Here is a 15,895-nt window from a genome sequence, read left to right as displayed (position 1 = left end):
CAAACTCAATTTGGATCAGCACGAGCTGGACCACCTGACAACCTTTCAACATTTGCTGTTAAAATGTTCACAAAAATGGGCCTACTTTCTCCAGGTCTCTGCAGTAACTTCTACGGATCACAATCCGTTGTAACTATAAACACTCTTGTCCCGTGAGGAACCAAGGGCTCCCTGTGTTGGGACATTTTCCACAGCAAACCTCAGTCTCACCAACACTGCTGCTGCCACTAAACAGCCCCCATGGAATAAACTACTCATGTAGGCTCTTAAATCTACAAGTATTTGATGCCACTGATCATAATAGAGTTTATATTCTTAGCGGGGTGTTATCTCATCCATTCATATCCTAAACATATATTTTTATTTTTTTTCATTTTGTTTCATTTTAAGCAGAACAAACCCTGTTGGCGTGTGAGTCACATTCCAGGCCTCCGGGGCTGTGCCTCTTCACCACCAGTCCCTCTTGAGTGGTTTATAAAGTCATGAATCACCATCATGACTCATTGCTTGTCACTTTTTCTGGAAGAAAGATTAAGCAGTGTGGACAAATGGTTGGAATTTCAGGACAATACCAATATTTCCAAGGATACTTGGACAATGTCTTCCGCTGGGTAGTGGCCTTCCAGATGTTGTGTGGCCAATGTCATTTCTCTGTCTTTAAATATCTGAACTCTTTTTTTCTGATGTGTCCACTGACTGGCAAGCTTTTGTTTGCCGAAATAAGAGATTGAAACGAGAGTTCCTTTTCATGCAGTAAAAAGAAAACAAAGTTGGATAAACAACATAGTTGTGTTTTTCTCTAGCATATTTTGACAAACTGAATGAGGCTGGAAAGTTTTTAGTGCTCACTGATTGTATTATGACATGAGCGTATCATATTTCATTCCTCATGTGTTTTGTTATGTTTGCATGTTTGTGGTTTTTGCTGGTCCATCAAAACCTTACAGTGAACAGAGCAAGAACTAAACCAATATGAGCATCAAGATCCAAAGGAAAACCTACCAAGTCATCTCCCCCTACTTGCCTACCCAAATGCAGTCCCTGTCATCCTTTGCCAAATAAGCATAGTCAGTTTTTAAATTCAATTAAGAGACTATGGAAGTCAGGACCAACGAAAACCACAGAGAGACCTGTCTGGTTGCTCTCAAGCTTTTTATCTGCCATTTGCTGTTATTTCATTTTGTAAAGCACATTACAATTTATTTAAATAGAGTACAAGATAAACACAGTTTTGAGGGGCACATCAAGTTAGCATAGCAGTGAGTGTGCCGACAGGCATGTCATGCTAGCTAGTGGTTACACTCATCTGGCTGCGGCGGTATGTTTGGTTTGTCATTCCTCCAAAAGTGTCCGCTCTCTTCTGTGTGTCAACCACCACCCTGCCCAAACTCCCTTTTAACCCATTTTGCATGTTGTATATTCAGTGTCTTTAGATAAGTGACAGCACAGAACGAGGCTGCCAAAACTCCTCAGTGGTGTACTGTACTGCACTGTAGATCTTGTTTTCACTTCTTCCAAGAATGTATGTCAAACTGTGAAGAACACACTCACACAGGTGTATGGTCTGATTGTGTTTATGAAACTATATGTCACCAAGCTTAAGAATGTGGAGGGCATGACGGTCAATACTATTATAAACTCTGAACTGGGTTAGATGTTCAAATGATTGTGGATCTTCACGGTCAGACATCTGTAAAAATGAGATTTTAATTGTCCAATCCAAAAACAACCCATAACCAAAATTAGCAATCACCCACCATGATTTCTGGTGTGCGTCAAAAAAAGGCAAAGGACAGATAAAAAAAAGCATTGAAATCTTTACAGCACTATATGCTGTGCTCAATCCCTACAGATGGAATTTCACAAAAATGCAGAACCAAACAGTCAATTATTTGTGTGATGGCTGTTGGCTGCAGTGGCGTGTCAGACAGGTGGTGTTACAGTAGCACCAGTCTCCTTGCCCTGGTATGTGAGTATGGCGTGACACATTATGATGGATGGTCAAATTACGTGCCCGTGGAGCCTCTCTGGTGCTGAGCTCCTTAAGAGCCCAACACACTCATGGAGGAGCAACAGTGTCCCTGCCGCCTTCTCAGTTCAGTCTGAGTCTGGACTTTTATTTCACATCGAATTGCATAAAAACTCTTCTTAACTTACTATCGGCTCTCCATTTTCCTTTTCTTAAGTGCCCACCCTGAATGTTAAAATAAAGATAAGAAATAAGAGTGTGCCAGATGTTGGGAACTTAGTCTCTTGTGAAAGCTATTTAGTGAGCCTCATAGGGAGAGCCGTCCTGTTGTTTTACGTTAACAAGCCCAGCAGCTTGGCAGTGGAACTGAGGCCATAACTGCTTTGCTTTGTTTCCCCCTTTTGCAGCATTTATAGCATTCACAGGTGTGTGTGTGTGTGTGTGTGTGTGTGTGTGTGTGTGTGTGTGTGTGTGTGTGTGTGTGTGTGTGTGTGTGTGTGTGTGTGTGTGTGTGTGTGTGTGTTCAATTAATCTACCCGAGTAAACAAGGGATACGCACATGAACTGAAAGTGCAGAGAGGTAAGAGAGCTCTCATATGAAGGGCAGACTTTTCAGGAGGGGGGACAAAGCTTCTCAGTTTTGCCACTGTTTATTGTTTGCATAGAGGAGTCTGAACAGCCTATGATGAAGAATTATCACTTACATTTTCCTGGTCTGATTCCTGTTCATTTCTGTTTCACTTCCATCTACACGTTTGCCTTGTTAGACACGTTTTTAATGTTGTAAATATGTACTGAACTGCCATTTATGTTGTCTTTTGTAAAGCGTCACTTGCCCTGGGATGACTCACGTGTATGGATGTACAAACCAGATGATGTTATATGGATGTAGAAACCAGAAACATATGCTTTTGTGATCACGACCAGAAGATGTGGTTCAGATATTACTCAGAATGTATTCCTTTCGGGTTTTATGTTGTTTCCAGACAACAAGCGCTCAATTGTTAATGACTTTGAGGAGAATTGAGTAAAAATGTGACACGGGCTGATCGGACCCTCTGCTTTTCCCACAAAGGCACAGACGGGAACTGACACAACAACCACCAATTTCTGTTACATTAACATCCTGGAAATAATGGTTCACTCACAATAAAATTGTCCACCTACCCTTCATTGGGAACAAAGGGATTCTTCCCTCAGTTCAGCCCTGCTTTTCACTTCTGTTATATCAAAGTCTTCCTTGTACATTTTCTTTGGAGGCAATGAACCACTGACTTTTTAATCTAAATGATAAAAAATAAATTATTAGTTAATGAGCTCTGTGTTGTGTTGATCATCTGTCTCTTTAATAGCAGTAATTAGCCCAAGCTCCAGAAATTATACCAAATTGATATGTGTCCGTTTCCCATTGGAAAGTATGCTCATATACAGTGGGCAGTGCTCTGGTGTGTTTCCACTCACAGGGGATAGGTTGAGGCTTGAAAGGGGAGCGTACCGAGCAGAGCAGCTCCCCTCCTCTATGAATAGAGCAAGACCCAAAGCTCTGTCAATAAACACTGAGGCACATACACACAAATGCATACCTCACCTCTGGGGAAACCCAACTCCCGACTCATAGTCTGGTCCAAAGCAGGAAACTCCTTACACTCTTTCTCTTTTCCCCTCTCCCCCCTCTCTCGCACCTACAGTCTCCTCTCTCCTCGTCTCCCCACCCTCTAACCAAACAGGCCAGCTCCATCCATCCTCCAAAAGGTAAATTACAGGAAAGCGACCATTTATCATCACTCTCCCCAGGCATGGCGATCAAGGCTTTGAGAATAAAGGTTGCTGAGATTGTCTGAACACAGACATACACACACATACACCATGACATATGTCTCTGCATCAAGCACATCCATCCTGGACATCCTGTCCCCCATCAACTTGCCATTCCCATCCAGTTCCCATTACACCAAAACAGTTTAAATGGCCTGCAACCAAACGGACAGTGGAAATCCAGATTTATAGTCCTACGAGAGATTGAGCTACAGGAACAGAGCCAACCCTAGGGCTGAGTTTAATTGAGACTCCACTTCCCTTGATAGTTTTGATACACCAGAAGAGACCCTCTACTCACTGCATTACTCTGTGTATCTGTCTTTCTCTCTTACCTAAGGACAAAGCTACTGCTTGTCACATGAGTAAGATATTGGTAAGTAACCAAGGATTTACTGGAAGCTTTGCCTTTTTTAAGTAGCATAAAGCCAGTTGCCTCTCTTATCAAGACTGTGTAGCCATAGTTTTGTAGGTGATACAATACAAATAACAAGTCAGCATCATCATTTACCTGTCCTCTTCTGCAGCACAGTCTTGAGGCACATTTTTATTTCCTCCTTCAAAACCTCTCAAACCAATTGTTTTCTTCTATCATATGTATTAGAGAGAGCAACAACTACAACAATTTAAGACTGAAACCAATCCAGAAGTACCTTAAAGTGCAATGCCACAACACCTGCTACTGGCTACAAATAATCCCATGCTCCAATTGACTCCCATTCAAAAACAGCAAACTTCCCTCTAGAAATACTAAAACCATCTTTTTTTTTCATCCAGTCATTATGGTCTCATTCGCTAAAGTTGAGCCCTCTAATAAGTATGTTGGGGGTCACTTTGGAAATTATTGCTCTTTTAATAAGATTTGAAGATTTAGAGCGGATTTGATGTCTACTGTGTGGGTGTTGATTGACAGTTGTGTCACCTGCTGTCCTCCCCCAAATTCACAACGGGTCAGAATATTGCTGCAATATTTGGGTAGGTTTAATATTACTTGATTATATGACCTGATTAGCACAATTTATTTAAAGTAGCAAATCTTAGCCCAAATGTTTCCACAGTGTGAAAGGCAACACCCTGAATTCTGGGCCTCAAACCAACTCCAAAGTAAACCAAAGGGTGACGTCACACTTCATTACATCCATCTTTGGATAAAATCTATGGTTGGGACGATTTTTCTGCAACAGTATATCACAATGACCAACCTTATTGTCCCTTCCCATGTCATGACCGTCACCAACATTCTCATAATTTAATTTGCTTGTGTTCTTTTGATCTCTTTCTGTTCCAGCCAGCAAAAAATTGCTTCTTCATTTTCCATCTTGATGAATGTGTATTTACTGTAGAGTTGAGGGCGTCTCCTTGGGTCGTTGTCAAATATAATGACATTAATCAAGATACTATATGAGATACATTCATTTGTATCCCTTTGCTACAACTGTGTAACATTACAATTATTCAAATGTGTTCGGGAAAGCACTTCAGAAGTTTGTAGAGAAATCTGAGCTCTAGAGAGTGACTGTTCAGGGAGAAAGCTGCGTCTTTGACTGCTGGAAAAGAGCAAAGCAGATCCGGCCAAATACTGTCTCCCCCCCCCATACTGACACACACGCACACACCCACACAAACACACACCACACAGCGGCAGACAAGGGGGGCTTACCAATCGTGCTTTCATAAGCTGCCAAAGCGGCTTCATTGGCTTTAAATGGAGCCTCATTACCACTGTGCTTCAAAGCTCAACAACGGCATTTTCCAGCATGGGGTCTCTCTCTGTGTGTGTAGGTCTGTTTCCTAAATCCTCTCTTTTACCTAATGTACTTCTTCTTTTACTTTTCTCCACATTCACAACTTTCCATTCTAATGATGTCCCTTTTTTTCTTTTTTCTTCTTTCCTTTTTTAATTTATTTTTTTCAGTGGGTGCATGTGTGAACATTCAAATGTATCTGTGAACACTCATGCTTGTCTGTGAGTGTGTGGGTCACCACATACTAACTCCCCTGAAAACCGCAAAAAATGTGGCGAGAAATCTGTATGGACCAAGATCATAAATATTCAGTGGTGAAGGTCTGATCTCTTTCTTTCTTTCTGCTGCATGTCTTTTCTCTGAGTGAAACCAGCTGCCGTCTGAGAAGACACCACTCCATCTGGAACTGACAACATGCGTGACAATGACCACACCTCCACTCGCACATCTGCCATCCTTCATTCTCTCCATCTTTCCATCTTTCTGTTTTTCCGTTTAACAAAAGAAAACCACATTTCACCCCTCGAAAAGGAAATGTCTTTTTCTCACTTTCAATGCATCCAATCTTTTATCCTCACAAATTGTCACATTGATGATACTCAAGGACAATTTTCCAGACACAAACACACAGTGTCAGGAATTATGTGGGACTGCTGTTGCACAAAACTGTGATTCAGCGTTCCTTTGTTGCCCTTTTTTATTGGAGAAACAAAGTTTATTGGGCCAGTGAGTGATTGAAAATGAGTGAGGAATTGGGGGTAATTTAAAACCAGTGTGGTCCCTGATAGGAGCATTGTGCAGCACAAGCCTTCTCCTAATCCGCCCCTGAGCTTTGTGTTTGATTGGGTACTGTTGAAAATGGGGATGAGTCTGCCGCTTCAAAGCCTGTAACATAAGAGGAATTTGTGTGTTCATGTGTGTGTGTGCTGCCCGTGTATTAAGGTGATCACAAAAAGCGGATTGTGTGCAGATGGACAAATAGAATTTACACAGATCAATTTTGCATAAACCTTGTTTCAGATACCTCGCTTATTATTACGATGCGTTTTAACAGAAATGCTTCAAGTATTTCCTTCAGGATAGAACAATTTCACTTCATTGTGTTCACATACACTTTTAATGATGTATCAAAACACTTTCAATATGCTGCAGTGTTGTGTTTGGCTGAGAATGTTGCATCGGATTGTGGTGGGCTACATCAGTATCAAGCCCGGGGCAGGCATTTTGGTTTGGGATAATGATTGGATGCAGAAATCAGAGGGAGTCTTGGCTTGATATTGCCAAGACCCTGGGAGAGGCGAAAGGTAAAAAGATTATTCTCCTCACACTTTTCAAAAGATAAAGTAGTTGAACTGGAGGACAGAAGGAGAAGACATTATACTCATTGGTTAGATCCGGTGTAAAGTGTTAAATAATCACCTATGCAGGACATGCACTTCATCAAGCTGGATTAACTGGATATAATCATGGAAAAATACTCACAGATCAGCATGTGATGGGTCCCACATTTCATAGGAGAAGTGTATTCAGAATTAATAGATTTCATAGAGCATTATTCATTCATATTTTACAAGTGACGACAGACAGATTGGTGAAAATGTGCTGGATTGGCATTGAGTTACATCGGTTGTCTCTGCCAAACATTTGATGAAATATGCATAATTCAGTGAAGTAAACTGTGTAAAATAATCTGACTCAGTTTTTGGAATAAATAAACACAGATCCTGTCTAAATGGACAGAGAGGAACATGTTTAGCCTCTGACTCCTATAGCGCCAGGGAGGAATGATGTTGATGATATGGCTAAAATAAAATTGGATCCTGTGCAGAGTTTAATCTGATGCATGCATCTCTTCTTTCAAACAAATATAAACTAGTTTTCCATCTCTTTTGCACTTAATTTTGGTCTGAATTTGTCAACTTTTCTATTTACAGTTTTCTCTCATTTCTCACTAATAAAAAATGAGGTTTAAGTAGGAATGTTCCTCTTTCCTCTGGGCTCAGGCCCTCTTTCAGCTCTACACCCCAGGCCATACTGTACCATACTGCGCTATGCTGGGCCGATCCACTTCAGGCCCCATCTGTTGGCATTTAGCACCAGCTTCCCCGCCTCTGCACTGATCTCCGGTCTACATTAACTGCCCTAATTTGTCTGCCAAAGCCCACTCTGATTGTTACCATGTGATGTTATGTGAAAGGTGAGGGATGTCTACTTATCTGTGAAGACGGACACAGAGAGACGGAGCAGGGGGAGAGGTCAACACAAGCGAGGGCAAGCAGGGTCAGAAGAGAAAAAAAAGGGTTGAGAGGAGAAAAGAAAGTGATTTGAGAATGACATGACGAATAGAGACCGCATGACAGCATGGTGACGAGATGGTAAGAAAGGGGCAGCAGTTAAGACAGCTCATAAAATGAGTAAAAAATAAAGTGACCTATGTGGTTTTGGTGGTAAGAAAGGCTCTTTCCCCCCAGGGATAACTAAGACAGTGATGAGTCCAGACTGAGATGTCATCTGGCTCCACTTGCCCACCCAGGACCTTTCCAGTCACGCTTCAATGTCTGAGGGCCAAGACAACCCCCTAGTGAAAAAGACGTCCTGTTTTGCTGGAGTTTTTAAATCCACTTTTGTCTCTTTTTCTGTGTCCACTTCTCAAGAAGAGACCTTGAGGTTTTTCCATGGCAGAGGGAATTGTGGTCTTTATGTTTGTGACTGTCGGACAAGTGGGGAACCGGCGCTGTGCAGTTGTACTTTGATTTATAAAGAAGAACAGTATATTGGCTTCAACCACCTCAACTTGTACCGCTACCTTTTGATTTTCAAGGGAGGTATGTTTGAAAAAAAAAAAAGTGCTGTGTCATCCAGCCAGATTTATTAGCAAAGGTCTTTATACTTGTTCCAAATGACCATGCTAGAAGGTGAGACGAAGAGCCTTTTTCCATAGAAACGCAACAAATCATACATGATGGACTTTTATCTCTCTTCAAGCAGCCCCCCGTAAAGCCTCGGACCAACTTTAGCAGGACACCTGGCATGACTTGGCCCGAGCTGTTCCAAACCAATAGCACGCCAGTTTGTGATAGAGTCATGAAATTGAATCTATAGATTTATGTACTTGGAAAGGATTTTTTTTTCATGACACTCAACATGACTTTCAAACAAATATATTTCAATTGGAAATATCGTTCATACCTGCACCTCATATGACGCTTGGAGCATCAGTCCAGAGGGTGGACCCAACTGATGCTTTTAATAATATCCTCAACATATCTCAACACAAAAAACTATAAAAGTGCCCTTGATAACTCAACAATGTGATAGGTTAATGTTAAGGCCATCCATTTGAATTATTTCCCTATTTCCTACGATTCTGAGAAATAGTTTTTTTTGTTGTGAGTTTTGTATAGCATAAGGCTACATTACCCATGATCCTCAGCCAACGTTACTGTAGAAAGGAAATATGGACCGAGTTATAGAAAAGGGAATAAGGTGTATGAAATATATGAAGGTAATGAGCAAACATTAAATGTGACGTGCATAAATAATTAATTTGTGTAACAGTGGAGGTTGAATGCAATGCACAATGTAAAGTCCAATTTGATGAAATATATGAAAATGACAAGTGCAGGGATTAAATGAAGAATGTAAAATGTTAAGTCCAGTTTGATAATGCCGTCTTTATCCCATTTATAAGGCCATGGTGCAAGATTTGATACAATTTGGTTCAAAGGCAGTTTAGGGTTAGGGAAAGGCATTGTGTTGTGGGAAGCTTGGTGTGTTTGACTACTTTTTTGGGTCATCTGCTGTGGGTGGGCTTCATTCCATTTCACATTGCTGCTGGTTGGTTGCAAGCCAAATCTTAACTCCACTATCTCTGTCATGCATGAAGGGAGGGGACTCCATGAACACACCCAATTATGTGGAATAAATTCAGTAATTAAAAGTAATTAGTAGATATCATAGTAAATACAAGTTTTGTAATGGGTAACAGATTGGACTGTCTTCATCTCCGTAGCAACACTGACTGAGGATCATGGGTAATGTAGCCTTCTGCTATCCAAAAATGACCAAAAAAAAGCTTTATATCTCAGAACCGAAGGAGAGATAACTTAAAATCATATCACTGAGTTATTAAGGAATTAAGAAATGTTTGAAGATATCATTAAAAGAAAACCTGAAAACGGGAACTGACAGAAAGGAAAATACTTCCTGGCAGCAGGTTCTCCAGTCCGCCCACCGGACTGATGCTCACAGCGTCATATGTAGTGTATACTTCCAACTGAAATACATCAGCTTGAAAGTTGTGCTGAGTGTCATGAAAAAAAAGGAAAATTCCTGTCCATGAATCTATAGATTCTAATTCGTGTCTATTTCACAAAGTACTGGGTTGGCTGTTCACCAAGATAATGGTTCTGCTATAATGACTGTTTATACAGAGACACATCACAACTAATGACGGCTGCTGGACCATTATTCTCACCCAGTCAAAACCTATCCATGGATGTTTAATATAATATGACAAATAGCCAGAGAGCAAAGGGTCTATTTCTTTTTAACAGTCTAGACATTCAATCACTCACAGGACAAATAAAGTCATTTACAGACTTTGTAACCATTAAAAACCAGTGTCACACTGCACTTCTGTATCTGACAGAATGAAAGCACTGTGACACCAGAACAACACCGTAGAGGTGGTATCACTGAACCCAAATAACAATCTTCTTGAACACAAATCACGTTCCATAAACTCAAGTCCATATAATCAATTAGAGGAGGTGGGCTGGTAAGATTTTGAGAGAGGACATTTTGAAGGGGAATGCTTCCTAAGGGAGCAAAGGGGCACCTTTCCTCCCCACCTACACCAGAGGAAGTTCTGGACAACCAGGGCCTTGTGTTTGCCAGGGAAAGCAGGAATCAGGCTCTTGGTTCAACAACACAGGCACCTGTGAAAATATGGGCAGCACACCACGTATCAAACCAAATAAACTCACCTTGGCTTAGAGCGAGGGCATGCTCTGATGACAGATGCCACTCGGCAGCCGCGCCCACGGACCAATAAAACACCTCACTAGCGAGATGGTCAGGCTAAGGACTAGATCGGGTATAGAGGGTCTGTTTGTGAAATTGTGTCTGTATTCAGATTCTTTTTGCAAAAAAAGTTGACTGTTAAATGGTATGAAGTGTTTTGGACTGTAGAAGCACATGCATTGCCATTTGTGACATAACTACTCAGGAATAACAACATAAGCAGTTTCAAAACACCAAAACAGTCATACAATATATACTTGAGGCTGTAATCAGTCATTTTTAATAAAAGCACATTCCTCTAAGTATATGTCACAGTTCAGTGTCGAGCAGGGCCATGGAGGACCCAAGGCCTGCCACAGTGCAGTAAAGCCAGAGGAAACCATACTTCCTGCCCTCTACTCCTGTTTCTTGAGCAGTAAAGGCTGAAGCCAAGCTACGACCAGGGCAACACAACCAGTGGCTGCATGTGGTAGCACCAGGCCACAAATAAGAGAGCCGTCACAATTTACTTTGGCACCCTTACCTCAGGCCAGCATTACCAATGCCGACTGAGACCAGTTGCTCAAAAACACATATGACATGCTAGACGGTTTTCCAGACACAGGCAAGAATCATCCTGGCATTATCCCCTGCTGTTTCCTTTTCCCCCCCTGTAAGACATAATGAAAGCGTCATGCTTGGCAAAATGTTGATGGTGCGGCCTGTTGGTAAATCGTTATTTTCGAGCACTCGTTGCAGGGGAGGAAAAGGTAGGCTACCTCATCGTGCAAACATGAGTGACTGGAAAAACGATCCATACCAGCTCCATAGGCCAGCATTCATAACTGCTGGCTGCATGAGGACACCTAAAACCTTTCCTCTTTTAAATATGGGAGGCTTCAGCCTCACATCCGGGATGCCTGACTGCACTGCCTTACACCAATTATTTCCATCATAGTGTTCAGTGAACCTGTTTAAATCACTTTATTACAAAGGAACTGAAGCGTTTAGTGCTGAATATGGTTTGTGAGTCTTTACTTTTGTTTACATTGTTTAAAGATGTAATATTTGATCATTTTACCAAACTGTGCTTCTGATGAATTTTGTCCTGGGGAAGTTAAACTTGGAACATGAAGCCTCGCTCATGCTTTTTATGAAATGTGACACATCTGAAACAAAAATGTTTGCTTTGAAGTAACTGGCCAGAGGACCACCTACACCTCACAGTTAGGTGAAAAAAAAGATGGAATGCAGGTGTATAAATCTTACAGCACAATACAAAAGCAATAATATTCCTATCTGAGAAATGAGACCCTCCGAAACAAGCAATAGAGAGGATCACCTGAATGTGCACCTGTCCCTGCTATTCCAGAAACCCGAGATTGGGGTGAAGGGCAGATTGAGACACCAACAGATGTGCTACTTAGTGTTTTGGATTCTTGTGTAATGCGATTGGAGGTCTTCCTAGTACCTTTATTTAGCAAAAGATTGTTGGACATCAGTATACATCTTTCTCCACATCACATTACTGTTATAAAATGAAGCTTCTTTCTGTACTCAGTAATTCTCCTATTTCCTTGAACCAGCATGCACTCTCACGTGACTTTGCGTATCTATATATATTTGCTCTCATGCCTATGCTTTGAAAAGTCAACACTGATGTTCATATATGAAGGCTCAGGTGTTTACATAGCCCACTGAGACAAGCAGGCTATTTCTCAGAGAGATAAAGCAGCTTTGCGCATAATCAAAACCACAGAAGACCTGAATGTAGCATCATGAAGAAGCACTTAACTCCTGAATCCAGCTTTATCCCTTTATGCTGCAGTGCAAGAAACCAACAAATGACAGTTATCTTTAGGGGTGCGAGCTCTGGGGCCTCTTGGCCAAGGCGAGGCAGGGGGCTATGTGTGCCAGGGTGCTATGACAAAGTTATGTTTATTATTTCAAGGCTGAGGTGAGGAGAGGGTTATTGGGGAAAAGGGAGTAGTGTGGCCGTACCACACAAAAAGCATGCATAATAACATCCAGGTGAGAGCGCTTCGTAAGCTTGCCGGAATGTGACAGACTCCTGAAGCTCGATTCGATTATAAAAATAAAAACTAGGACTTAAAATGGGAGAATTGAATGGAAACACAAAAGAGCGAAAAAAGGATTTTGTTTATGTTCTCTCTGTTTAAAATAGCATACTTGACCTTCACAAATTGCCAAGCTTGTAATCATAATAGAGTTAAGTGCACACAGCAAAAAGCCAAACTTGCTTTCATAATGCAAAAATTGTTTGTTTTATGCCAAAAACACCATAGGTCTCTGGCAGTTCTTGCCTGCTTTACTCTCCAACCTGCAACTCCTCTTTCCTTCTTATTTATCTTTCAACAAATCAGTCAGTGAGTTAAGGCCAACATTCAGTGGGAGTGAATTACAAGACACCTTTTCAAAAGTCCCTAAAGACCTGTTGATTTGTGGTGTGAACAGCAGTATCACATTACACATCTAAAGTGAGCTGCAATCGGCTGACGGTCATTAGAAGGTGTTGAGCTACAATATGGCTAACACCAGTCCTACAATAACCACTGTGGTTATGACTTTTCAGCGGTGGTTAGCACAGCCTACCGTGGAGTTTGATCGACTCAAGTTTGTTGGAGTGAATTAATGCTGACTTGTAGCAATTCGCTTTTTACCTCAGAAATATATGTACCCAAATGGTTATTTGTAGCAAGATAATTTGAAACAGATTTGTGGCATGTGTCAAAAAAATAATCTTTTTGACAGGGGTGTTTGTTTTGCTGTAAGGTCTAACTGAAACAAGTTGAGAAAGTTTATACTTATTTGAAAAAGTGACAATCTGATATTCATCTTTGTTTTACGGAAAAATTCAGATTAGGAACCCTTGGTGTTAAATAGTGGAATACTAGAACTTAAATCCAATCTTGAAATGGCTATCATGCTCTTCTTATTCTCTTTTCTAATGACCCGTCCTATCTAAAAAGCTAAGGTCTCCTTTATTTAACATGCTCTTTGTATTGACTTCTCCACGTTTTTAATGGTGTGCACTTGTGATTCCCCAAAAACAAAAGATTATAATCACCTAAATATACAGTATAGTCATGTGCCATTGTCCAGCTGACTCTCTTCATATTTCTCAGTGTAATATATGCATCCTCTCATTTTTCTCATTTTATTTTTAACTGCCGCCATGTGGTTTTAATTAAGGGGCCATCTGGATACCCTCTTTTCACGCCCCACCCCCTCAAAAGATGGAAAGTTACACGTGTGTGTGCTCACTTTTATACCTGAGAGGTGAGCTCTCTCTAAGAAGGATAAAGGCTGATAGACAGTGAGGAAGAGAGCTTCTTTTGGGACTGGTATTATCTGTTTGCACCTGAGTGCTGAGGTAAGATTTGAAACTGATGCATACTTATGTGGATTTATCAAAATGAATGAAGAATACTATTTGCAAATTCTATCTTTTATCCTTAATGTGAGGCATGTGACTTTGTTAAATAAGAATCACTGAACTCAGGATCCAGAAATCCCTTTTGTGCCAATCAAGTTGAACCAAGAACTCAGCTCATCGTGTAAATGGAGAAGCAAGTTTATGTTATTCTCCTATTGGCTGCTGCTTCCTCACCTCCATCCTTCCATCCTTGGTCCATCATGAGGATTCTCCTCATTCTCTCCCTCTGTCTATTTGTCTTGACATCTTTTCACCATCGCGCTAGCTGCTGTGTCTATCCTTCAGTTTTTCTCCCACAGTAGAGTGCACAGTCAGGCTGCAGATGGTATGGACCTCCACCCATACTGAGTATTCCACCTCACAGCCCCATACATACCTGTGGCCGAGCCCAGCTGCAGTAGTACAAACACACAGAAAGTCCACATTCCTATACAAACCATGTGCCTGCCCGTCTGCTTAGCATCAGCTGCCGACAGTTGAATTGCTAATATAATATTGTGGTGATGTTAGCATAATGTTAGATGAAGTTGAAAGTGAGAGGATAGTACAGGTGTAGACCAGTCAGCAGAGAGTCAGTCACTCAAGTGAATTCTTGTGCAACGCCCCCGACCCCATCCATGGCAAAAATATTTTATCAAATTTTTGTGTGAGCTAACTCATTTGGTGAGGTAGATCATGTGATATGATTGAAAGCTCTTGAATTGTTGCTAAATGGCCGTTGTGGTGACATTGTTCTGTCAGCCACTGTTCCAACATCAACAATGAACTTTCAGTCTCATCCACAGTACCTGATTCCAGATCAGCACTCATAAAGTGTTCGTAACTTTGGCTTTAACGTTTTGTTAAAGGTTTCGGTGTTGGTTTTGATTGCTGTGCTTTAACAAGACTAGTTTAATCCACACATACACATACACCTCCTCTCTCTCTCTAAAAACACAAACTGACAAAGGAGTTCATTGCCATGCAACTATATTCCCACCAGTAACAACATTTCTTGCAGCTTTTCTCAGAGCTTTTTCTGGCTCAAACTGTAAACTTAATTTCATTCAATTAAGTCTTGAGTGAACGTTGGACCCATTTAACAAACAAAGCTCTCCATGGAATCCGTCATTTGCCTAAACTGCAATCAACAGGGAAGGATCTTATCCACTTGTTATGTGGACGCTGGGGATTTGTAATACTTTCAAAATTATTCAAATCATAATGTTGATGGATTGGGTTGGATTTTATATCACTATCATAACCGCTCTTTTTCTTGGATTTGTGACTGAGTAAACTGGTATCCAGAATGTGTTTTTGTTCAAACAATCTTGTATTTTCACACATTGAAATCACAAGCCTATCTTACATAGTTTCCATGTTTTGCAGTGGCTGCATGTGTTAAAATGCTCCTATATTCCTTGAATGAGGGAACGCTACAAATAGGCCATTGTGTTGAAGTCAATTTAATAATTAGTCATTTATCTTTTGAGAATATTGTTCTCATTCCTCACTGCTTTAACTTGTGATAATCAGTTTCAGCTATTCAAATTCATATCCTGATTTCACTGTATTTAAAGCCATGTTTTTGTTAAGAAGCAGTCAGAAGCATCATACCAACTTTGGTAGACTGTTTTTATTCTGATGTTGAGTTTGTATTTAAGTATTTAATGAATAACGTTTCCTAAAAATCAAACTGTAACAATATATGTTTTCACTCACAACATGTGAGGAATAATGTGATTGTGGTTACTGGGACTTTTGTTTGTGTGATCAGCTGTGACTTAAATATCTATTATTTGACAGCTCTAATAAAAAAAATGTGATGATTTTTTTTTCAAATGCGTGTGTGCATGTGCATATGTCAGACCCAGCCAGTCTCATTAAATGCATCCACAGGCTTGTAAAGGCCCTTCAGAGAAGCAC

This window comes from Scomber scombrus, chromosome 21 (genome assembly GCF_963691925.1).
Source record: "Scomber scombrus chromosome 21, fScoSco1.1, whole genome shotgun sequence".
NCBI classification, from domain to species: Eukaryota; Metazoa; Chordata; class Actinopteri; order Scombriformes; family Scombridae; genus Scomber; species Scomber scombrus.
The sequence above is the reverse complement of the archived record's forward strand: the minus strand, read 5'-3'. Positions refer to the sequence as shown.